The sequence below is a fragment of the Oncorhynchus keta genome, chromosome 8 (genome assembly GCF_023373465.1).
Source record: "Oncorhynchus keta strain PuntledgeMale-10-30-2019 chromosome 8, Oket_V2, whole genome shotgun sequence".
Classification (NCBI taxonomy): domain Eukaryota; kingdom Metazoa; phylum Chordata; class Actinopteri; order Salmoniformes; family Salmonidae; genus Oncorhynchus; species Oncorhynchus keta.
This window is the reverse complement of record NC_068428.1, coordinates 33,628,935-33,638,544: the sequence shown is the minus strand read 5'-3', so window position 1 is coordinate 33,638,544 and position 9,610 is coordinate 33,628,935. Positions and strand designations below refer to the sequence as shown.

The 9,610-nt window shown below is 45.6% G+C and overlaps 1 protein-coding gene across 2 annotated transcripts in view; it reads left to right on the top strand.

Moving 5' to 3' along the window:
* The window catches only part of LOC118387143 (disks large-associated protein 2-like), a 252,165-nt gene that overhangs the window by 223,238 nt on the left and 19,317 nt on the right, over nucleotides 1-9,610 (top strand). The window lies entirely within an intron of this gene.

Genomic DNA, 9,610 nt, shown 5'->3' with positions numbered 1-9,610 from the left:
ATGACTAACCAACAGTACAGGGCTTGAGAAGTGATGACTAACCAACAGTACAGGGTTTGAGAAGTTATGACTTACCAACAGTACAGGGCTTGAGAAGTGATGACTTACCAACAGTACAGGGCTTGAGAAGTGATGACTAACCAACAGTACAGGGCTTGAGAAGTGATGACTAACCAACAGTACAGGGCTTGAGGAGTGATGTCTTACCAACAGTACAGTGCTTGAGAAGTGATGACTTACCAACAGTACAGGGCTTGAGAAGTGATGACTTACCAACAGTACAGGGCTTGAGAAGTGATGACTTTGAGAAGTGATGACCAACAGTACAGGGCTTGAGAAGTGATGACTTACCAACAGTACAGGGCTTGAGAAGTGATGACTAACCAACAGTACAGGGCTTGAGAAGTGATGTGAGAAGTGACTAACCAACAGTACAGGGCTTGAGAAGTGATGACTTACCAACAGTACAGGGCTTGAGAAGTGATGACTTACCAACAGTACAGGGCTTGAGAAGTGATGACTAACCAACAGTACAGGGCTTGAGAAGTGATGACTTACCAACAGTACAGGGCTTGAGAAGTGATGACTAACCAACAGTACAGGGCTTGAGAAGTGATGACTTACCAACAGTACAGGGCTTGAGAAGTGATGACTTACCAACAGTACAGGGCTTGAGAAGTGATGACTAACCAACAGTACAGCGCTTGAGAAATGATGACTAACCAACAGTACAGGGCTTGAGAAGTGATGACGAACCAACAGTACAGGGCTTGAGAAGTGATGACTTACCAACAGTACAGGGCTTGAGAAGTGATGACTAACCAACAGTACAGGGCTTGAGAAGTGATGACTTACCAACAGTACAGGGCTTGAGAAGTGATGACTTACCAACAGTACAGGGCTTGAGAAGTGATGACTAACCAACAGTACAGGGCTTGAGAAGTGATGACTTACCAACAGTACAGGGCTTGAGAAGTGATGACTAACCAACAGTACAGGGCTTGAGAAGTGATGACTAACCAACAGTACAGGGCTTGAGAAGTGATGACTAACCAACAGTACAGGGCTTGAGAAGTGATGACTTACCAACAGTACAGGGCTTGAGAAGTGATGACTTACCAACAGTACAGGGCTTGAGAAGTGATGACTAACCAACAGTACAGGGCTTGAGAAGTGATGACTTACCAACAGTACAGGGCTTGAGAAGTGATGACTAACCAACAGTACAGGGCTTGAGAAGTGATGACTTACCAACAGTACAGGGCTTGAGAAGTGATGACTAACCAACAGTACAGGGCTTGAGAAGTGATGACTTACCAACAGTACAGGGCTTGAGAAGTGATGACTTACCAACAGTACAGGGCTTGAGAAGTGATGACTTACCAACAGTACAGGGCTTGAGAAGTGATGACTAACCAACAGTACAGGGCTTGAGAAGTGATGACTTACCAACAGTACAGGGCTTGAGAAGTGATGACTAACCAACAGTACAGGGCTTGAGAAGTGATGACTTACCAACAGGGCTTGAGAAGTACAGGGCTTGAGAAGTGATGACTAACCAACAGTACAGGGCTTGAGAAGTGATGACTTACCAACAGTACAGGGCTTGAGAAGTGATGACTTACCAACAGTACAGGGCTTGAGAAGTGATGACTTACCAACAGTACAGGGCTTGAGAAGTGATGACTAACCAACAGTACAGGGCTTGAGAAGTGATGACTAACCAACAGTACAGGGCTTGAGAAGTGATGACTTACCAACAGTACAGGGCTTGAGAAGTGATGACTTACCAACAGTACAGGGCTTGAGAAGTGATGACTTACCAACAGTACAGGGCTTGAGAAGTGATGACTACCAACAGTACAGGGCTTGAGAAGTGATGACTAACCAACAGTACAGGGCTTGAGAAGTGATGACTAACCAACAGTACAGGGCTTGAGAAGTGATGACTAACCAACAGTACAGGGCTTGAGAAGTGATGACTTACCAACAGTACAGGGCTTGAGAAGTGATGACTAACCAACAGTACAGGGCTTGAGAAGTGATGACTAACCAACAGTACAGGGCTTGAGAAGTGATGACTGTACAGGGCTTGAGAAGTGATGACCAACAGTACAGGGCTTGAGAAGTGATGACTTACCAACAGTACAGGGCTTGAGAAGTGATGACTAACCAACAGTACAGGGCTTGAGAAGTGATGACTTACCAACAGTACAGGGCTTGAGAAGTGATGACTTACCAACAGATGACAGGGCTTGAGAAGTGATGACTTACCAACAGTACAGGGCTTGAGAAGTGATGACTAACCAACAGTACAGGGCTTGAGAAGTGATGACTAACCAACAGTACAGGGCTTGAGAAGTGATGACTAACCAACAGTACAGGGCTTGAGAAGTGATGACTTACCAACAGTACAGGGCTTGAGAAGTGATGACTAACCAACAGTACAGGGCTTGAGAAGTGATGACTAACCAACAGTACAGGGCTTGAGAAGTGATGACTAACCAACAGTACAGGGCTTGAGAAGTGATGACTTACCAACAGTACAGGGCTTGAGAAGTGATGACTTACCAACAGTACAGGGCTTGAGAAGTGATGACTTACCAACAGTACAGGGCTTGAGAAGTGATGACTAACCAACAGTACAGGGCTTGAGAAGTGATGACTTACCAACAGTACAGGGCTTGAGAAGTGATGACTAACCAACAGGACAGGGCTTGAGAAGTGATGACTTACCAACAGTACAGGGCTTGAGAAGTGATGACTAACCAACAGTACAGGGCTTGAGAAGTGATGACTTACCAACAGTACAGGGCTTGAGAAGTGATGACTAACCAACAGTACAGGGCTTGAGAAGTGATGACTTACCAACAGTACAGGGCTTGAGAAGTGATGACTTACCAACAATACAGGGCTTGAGAAGTGATGACTAACCAACAGTACAGGGCTTGAGAAGTGATGACAGGGCTTGAGAAGTGATGACTTACCAACAGTACAGGGCTTGAGAAGTGATGACTAACCAACAGTACAGGGCTTGAGAAGTGATGACTAACCAACAGTACAGGGCTTGAGAAGTGATGACTTACCAACAGTACAGGGGCTTGAGAAGTGATGACTTGAGAAAGTGATGACTAACCAACAGTACAGGGCTTGAGAAGTGATGACTAACCAACAGTACAGGGCTTGAGAAGTGATGACTTACCAACAGTACAGGGCTTGAGAAGTGATGACTAACCAACAGTACAGGGCTTGAGAAGTGATGACTTACCAACAGTACAGGGCTTGAGAAGTGATGACTTACCAACAGTACAGGGCTTGAGAAGTGATGACTAACCAACAGTACAGGGCTTGAGAAGTGATGACTTACCAACAGTACAGGGCTTGAGAAGTGATGACTTACCAACAGTACAGGGCTTGAGAAGTGATGACTTACCAACAGTACAGGGCTTGAGAAGTGATGACTTACCAACAGTACAGGGCTTGAGAAGTGATGACTTACCAACAGTACAGGGCTTGAGAAGTGATGACTAACCAACAGTACAGGGCTTGAGAAGTGATGACTTACCAACAGTACAGGGCTTGAGGTGATGACTTACAGGGCTTGAGAAGTGATGATTAACCAACAGTACAGGGCTTGAGAAGTGATGACTTACCAACAGTACAGGGCTTGAGAAGTGATGACTAACCAACAGTACAGGGCTTGAGAAGTGATGACTTACCAACAGTACAGGGCTTGAGAAGTGATGACTAACCAACAGTACAGGGCTTGAGAAGTGATGACTTACCAACAGTACAGGGCTTGAGAAGTGATGACTTACCAACAGTACAGGGCTTGAGAAGTGATGACTTACCAACAGTACAGGGCTTGAGAAGTGATGACTTACCAACAGTACAGGGCTTGAGAAGTGATGACTAACCAACAGTACAGGGCTTGAGAAATGATGACTAACCAACAGTACAGGGCTTGAGAAGTGATGACTTACCAACAGTACAGGGCTTGAGAAGTGATGACTTACCAACAGTACAGGGCTTGAGAAGTGATGACTTACCAACAGTACAGGGCTTGAGAAGTGATGACTAACCAACAGTACAGGGCTTGAGAAGTGATGACTAACCAACAGTACAGGGCTTGAGAAGTGATGACTTACCAACAGTACAGGGCTTGAGAAGTGATGACTAACCAACAGTACAGGGCTTGAGAAGTGATGACTAACCAACAGTACAGGGCTTGAGAAGTGATGACTTACCAACAGTACAGGGCTTGAGAAGTGATGACTAACCAACAGTACAGGGCTTGAGAAGTGATGACTTACCAACAGTACAGGGCTTGAGAAGTGATGACTTACCAACAGTACAGGGCTTGAGAAGTGATGACTTACCAACAGTACAGGGCTTGAGAAGATGAACCAACAGTGATGACTAACCAACAGGGCTACAGGGCTTGAGAAGTGATGACTTACCAACAGTACAGGGCTTGAGAAGTGATGACTTTGAGAAGTGATGACTTACCAACAGTACAGGGCTTGAGAAGTGATGACTTACCAACAGTACAGGGAAGTGATGACTTGGGCTTGAGAAGTGATGACTTACCAACAGTACAGGGCTTGAGAAGTGATGACTTACCAACAGTACAGGGCTTGAGAAGTGATGACTTACCAACAGTACAGGGCTTGAGAAGTGATGACTTACCAACAGTACAGGGCTTGAGAAGTGATGACTAACCAACAGTACAGGGCTTGAGAAGTGATGACTTACCAACAGTACAGGGCTTGAGAAGTGATGACTACAGGGCTTGACCCAACAGTACAGGGCTTGAGAAGTGATGACTTACCAACAGTACAGGGCTTGAGAAGTGATGACTTACCAACAGTACAGGGCTTGAGAAGTGATGACTAACCAACAGTACAGGGCTTGAGAAGTGATGACTTACCAACATTACAGGGCTTGAGAAGTGATGACTAACCAACAGGACAGGGCTTGAGAAGTGATGACTTACCAACAGTACAGGGCTTGAGAAGTGATGACTTACCAACAGTACAGGGCTTGAGAAGTGATGACTTACCAACAGTACAGGGCTTGAGAAGTGATGACTTACCAACAGTACAGGGCTTGAGAAGTGATGACTTACCAACAGTACAGGGCTTGAGAAGTGATGACTTACCAACAGTACAGGGCTTGAGAAGTGATGACTTACCAACAGTACAGGGCTTGAGAAGTGATGACTAACCAACAGTACAGGGCTTGAGAAGTGATGACTTACCAACAGTACAGGGCTTGAGAAGTGATGACTAACCAACAGTACAGGGCTTGAGAAGTGATGACTTACCAACAGTACAGGGCTTGAGAAGTGATGACTTGTACAGGGCTTGAGAAGTGATGACTAACCAACAGTACAGGGCTTGAGAAGTGATGACTTACCAACAGTACAGGGCTTGAGAAGTGATGACTAACCAACAGTACAGGGCTTGAGAAGTGATGACTTACCAACAGTACAGGGCTTGAGAAGTGATGACTTACCAACAGTACAGGGCTTGAGAAGTGATGACAGGACAGGGCTTGAGAAGTGATGACTTACCAACAGTACAGGGCAGAAGTGATGACAGTACAGGGCTTGAGAAGTGATGACTTACCAACAGTACAGGGCTTGAGAAGTGATGACTAACCAACAGTACAGGGCTTGAGAAGTGATGACTTACCAACAGTACAGGGCTTGAGAAGTGATGACTTACCAACAGTACAGGGCTTGAGAAGTGATGACTAACCAACAGTACAGGGCTTGAGAAATGATGACTAACCAACAGTACAGGGCTTGAGAAGTGATGACTAACCAACAGTACAGGGCTTGAGAAGTGATGACTTACCAACAGTACAGGGCTTGAGAAGTGATGACTGGTGACTTACCAACAGTACAGGGCTTGAGAAGTACAGTACAGGCTTGAGAAGTGATGACTTACCAACAGTACAGGGCTTGAGAAGTGATGACTAACCAACAGTACAGGGCTTGAGAAGTGATGACTAACCAACAGTACAGGGCTTGAGAAGTGATGACTTACCAACAGTACAGGGCTTGAGAAGTGATGACTAACCAACAGTACAGGGCTTGAGAAGTGATGACTTACCAACAGTACAGGGCTTGAGAAGTGATGACTTACCAACAGTACAGGGCTTGAGAAGTGATGACTAACCAACAGTACAGGGCTTGAGAAGTGATGACTTACCAACAGTACAGGGCTTGAGAAGTGATGACTAACCAACAGTACAGGGCTTGAGAAGTGATGACTGGGCTTGAGAAGTGATGACTAACCAACAGTACAGGGCTTGACCAACAGTACAGGGCTTGAGAAGTGATGACTAACCAACAGTACAGGGCTTGAGAAGTGATGACTTACCAACAGTACAGGGCTTGAGAAGTGATGACTTACCAACAGTACAGGGCTTGAGAAGTGATGACTTACCAACAGTACAGGGCTTGAGAAGTGATGACTAACCAACAGTACAGGGCTTGAGAAGTGATGACTTAACCAACAGTACAGGGCTTGAGAAGTGATGACTTACCAACAGTACAGGGCTTGAGAAGTGATGACTTACCAACAGTACAGGGCTTGAGAGGTGGTGACTTACCAACAGTACAGGGCTTGAGTGATGACTAACCAACAGTACAGGACTTGAGAAGTGATGACTTACCAACAGTACAGGGCTTGAGAAGTGATGACTAACCAACAGTACAGGGCTTGAGAAGTGATGACTTACCAACAGTACAGGGCTTGAGAAGTGATGACTAACCAACAGTACAGGGCTTGATAAGTGATGACTTACCAACAGTACAGGGCTTGAGAAGTGATGACTAACCAACAGTACAGGGCTTGAGAAGTGATGACTTACCAACAGTACAGGGCTTGAGAAGTGATGACTGTACAGGGCTTGACCAACAATACAGGGCTTGAGAAGTGATGACTAACCAACAGTACAGGGCTTGAGAAGTGATGACTAACCAACAGTACAGGGCTTGAGAAGTGATGACTAACCAACAGTACAGGGCTTGAGAAGTGATGACTTACCCAACAGTACAGGGCTTGAGAAGTGATGACTAACCAACAGTACAGGGCTTGACTTACCAACAGTACAGGGCTTGAGAAGTGATGACTAACCAACAGTACAGGGCTTGAGAAGTGATGACTTACCAACAGTACAGGGCTTGAGAAGTGATGACTAACCAACAGTACAGGGCTTGAGAAGTGATGACTAACCAACAGTACAGGGCTTGAGGTGAGTGATGATGACTTACCAACAGTACAGGGCTTGAGAAGTGATGACTTACCAACAGTACAGGGCTTGAGAAGTGATGACTTACCAACAGTACAGGGCTTGAGAAGTGATGACTAACCAACAGTACAGGGAGAAGTGATGACTTGAGAAGTGATGACTACCAACAGTACAGGGCTTGAGAAGTGATGACTTACCAACAGTACAGGGCTTGAGAAGTGATGACTTACCAACAGTACAGGGCTTGAGAAGTGATGACTTACCAACAGTACAGGGCTTGAGAAGTGATGACTTACCAACAGTACAGGGCTTGAGAAGTGATGACTAACCAACAGTACAGGGCTTGAGAAGTGATGACTTACCAACAGTACAGGGCTTGAGAAGTGATGACTAACCAACAGTACAGGGCTTGAGAAGTGATGACTTACCAACAGTACAGGGCTTGAGAAGTGATGACTTACCAACAGTACAGGGCTTGAGAAGTGATGACTTACCAACAGTACAGGGCTTGAGAAGTGATGACTAACCAACAGTACAGGGCTTGAGAAGTGATGACTAACCAACAGTACAGGGCTTGAGAAGTGATGACTTGAGAAGGGCTGATGACTAACCAACAGTACAGGGCTTGAGAAGTGATGACTAACCAACAGTACAGGGCTTGAGAAGTGATGACTTACCAACAGTACAGGGCTTGAGAAGTGATGACAGGGGCTTGAGAAGTGATGACTAACCAACAGTACAGGGCTTGAGAAGTGATGACTTACCAACAGTACAGGGCTTGAGAAGTGATGACTTACCAACAGTACAGGGCTTGAGAAGTGATGACTTACCAACAGTACAGGGCTTGAGAAGTGATGACTAACCAACAGTACAGGGCTTGAGAAGTGATGACTTACCAACAGTACAGGGCTTGAGAAGTGATGACTAACCAACAGTACAGGGCTTGAGAAGTGATGACTTACCAACAGTACAGGGCTACAGATGACTTACCAACAGTACAGGGCTTGAGAAGTGATGACTAACCAACAGTACAGGGCTTGAGAAGTGATGACTTACCAACAGTACAGGGCTTGAGAAGTGATGACTTAACCAACAGAAGTGATGACTTACCAACAGGGGCTTGAGAAGTGATGACTTACCAACAGTACAGGGCAGGGCTTGAGAAGTGATGACTAACCAACAGTACAGGGCTTGAGAAGTGATGACTAACCAACAGTACAGGGCTTGAGAAGTGATGACTTAACCAACAGTACAGGGCTTGAGAAGTGATGACTAACCAACAGTACAGGGCTTGAGAAGTGATGACTTAACCAACAGTACAGGGCTTGAGAAGTGATGACTTACCAACAGTACAGGGCTTGAGAAGTGACTGACAGGGCTAACCAACAGTACAGGGCTTGAGAAGTGATGACTAACCAACAGTACAGGGCTTGAGAAGTGATGACTAACCAACAGTACCAACCAACAGTACAGGGCTTGAGAAGTGATGACAGGGCTTGAGAAGTGATGACTTACCAACAGTACAGGGCTTGAGAAGTGATGACTTACCAACAGTACAGGGCTTGAGAAGTGATGACTTACCAACAGTACAGGGCTTGAGAAGTGATGACTAACCAACAGTACAGGGCTTGAGAAGTGATGACTGGGCTTGAGAAGTGATGACAGTACAGGGCTTGAGAAGTGATGACTTACCAACAGTACAGGGCTTGAGAAGTGATGACTTACCAACAGTACAGGGCTTGAGAAGTGATGACTTACCAACAGTACAGGGCTTGAGAAGTGATGACTAACCAACAGTACAGGGCTTGAGAAGTGATGACTTACCAACAGTACAGGGCTTGAGAAGTGATGACTAACCAACAGTACAGGGCTTGAGAAGTGAGACAGGGCTTGAGAAGTGATGACTTACCAACAGTACAGGGCTTGAGAAGTGATGACTAACCAACAGTACAGGGAGAAGTGATGACTTACAGAGAAGTGATGACTTACCAACAGTACAGGGCTTGAGAAGTGATGACTAACCAACAGTACAGGGCTTGAGAAGTGATGACTTACCAACAGTACAGGGCTTGAGAAGTGATGACTTACCAACAGTACAGGGCAGAAGTGATGACTAACCAACAGTACAGGGCTTGAGAAGTGATGACTAACCAACAGTACAGGGCTTGAGAAGTGATGACTAACCAACAGTACAGGGCTTGAGAAGTGATGACTAACCAACAGTACAGGGCTTGAGAAGTGATGACTTACCAACAGTACAGGGCTTGAGAAGTGATGACAGGGCTTGACTTACCAACAGTACAGGGCTTGAGAAGTGATGACTAACCAACAGTACAGGGCTTGAGAA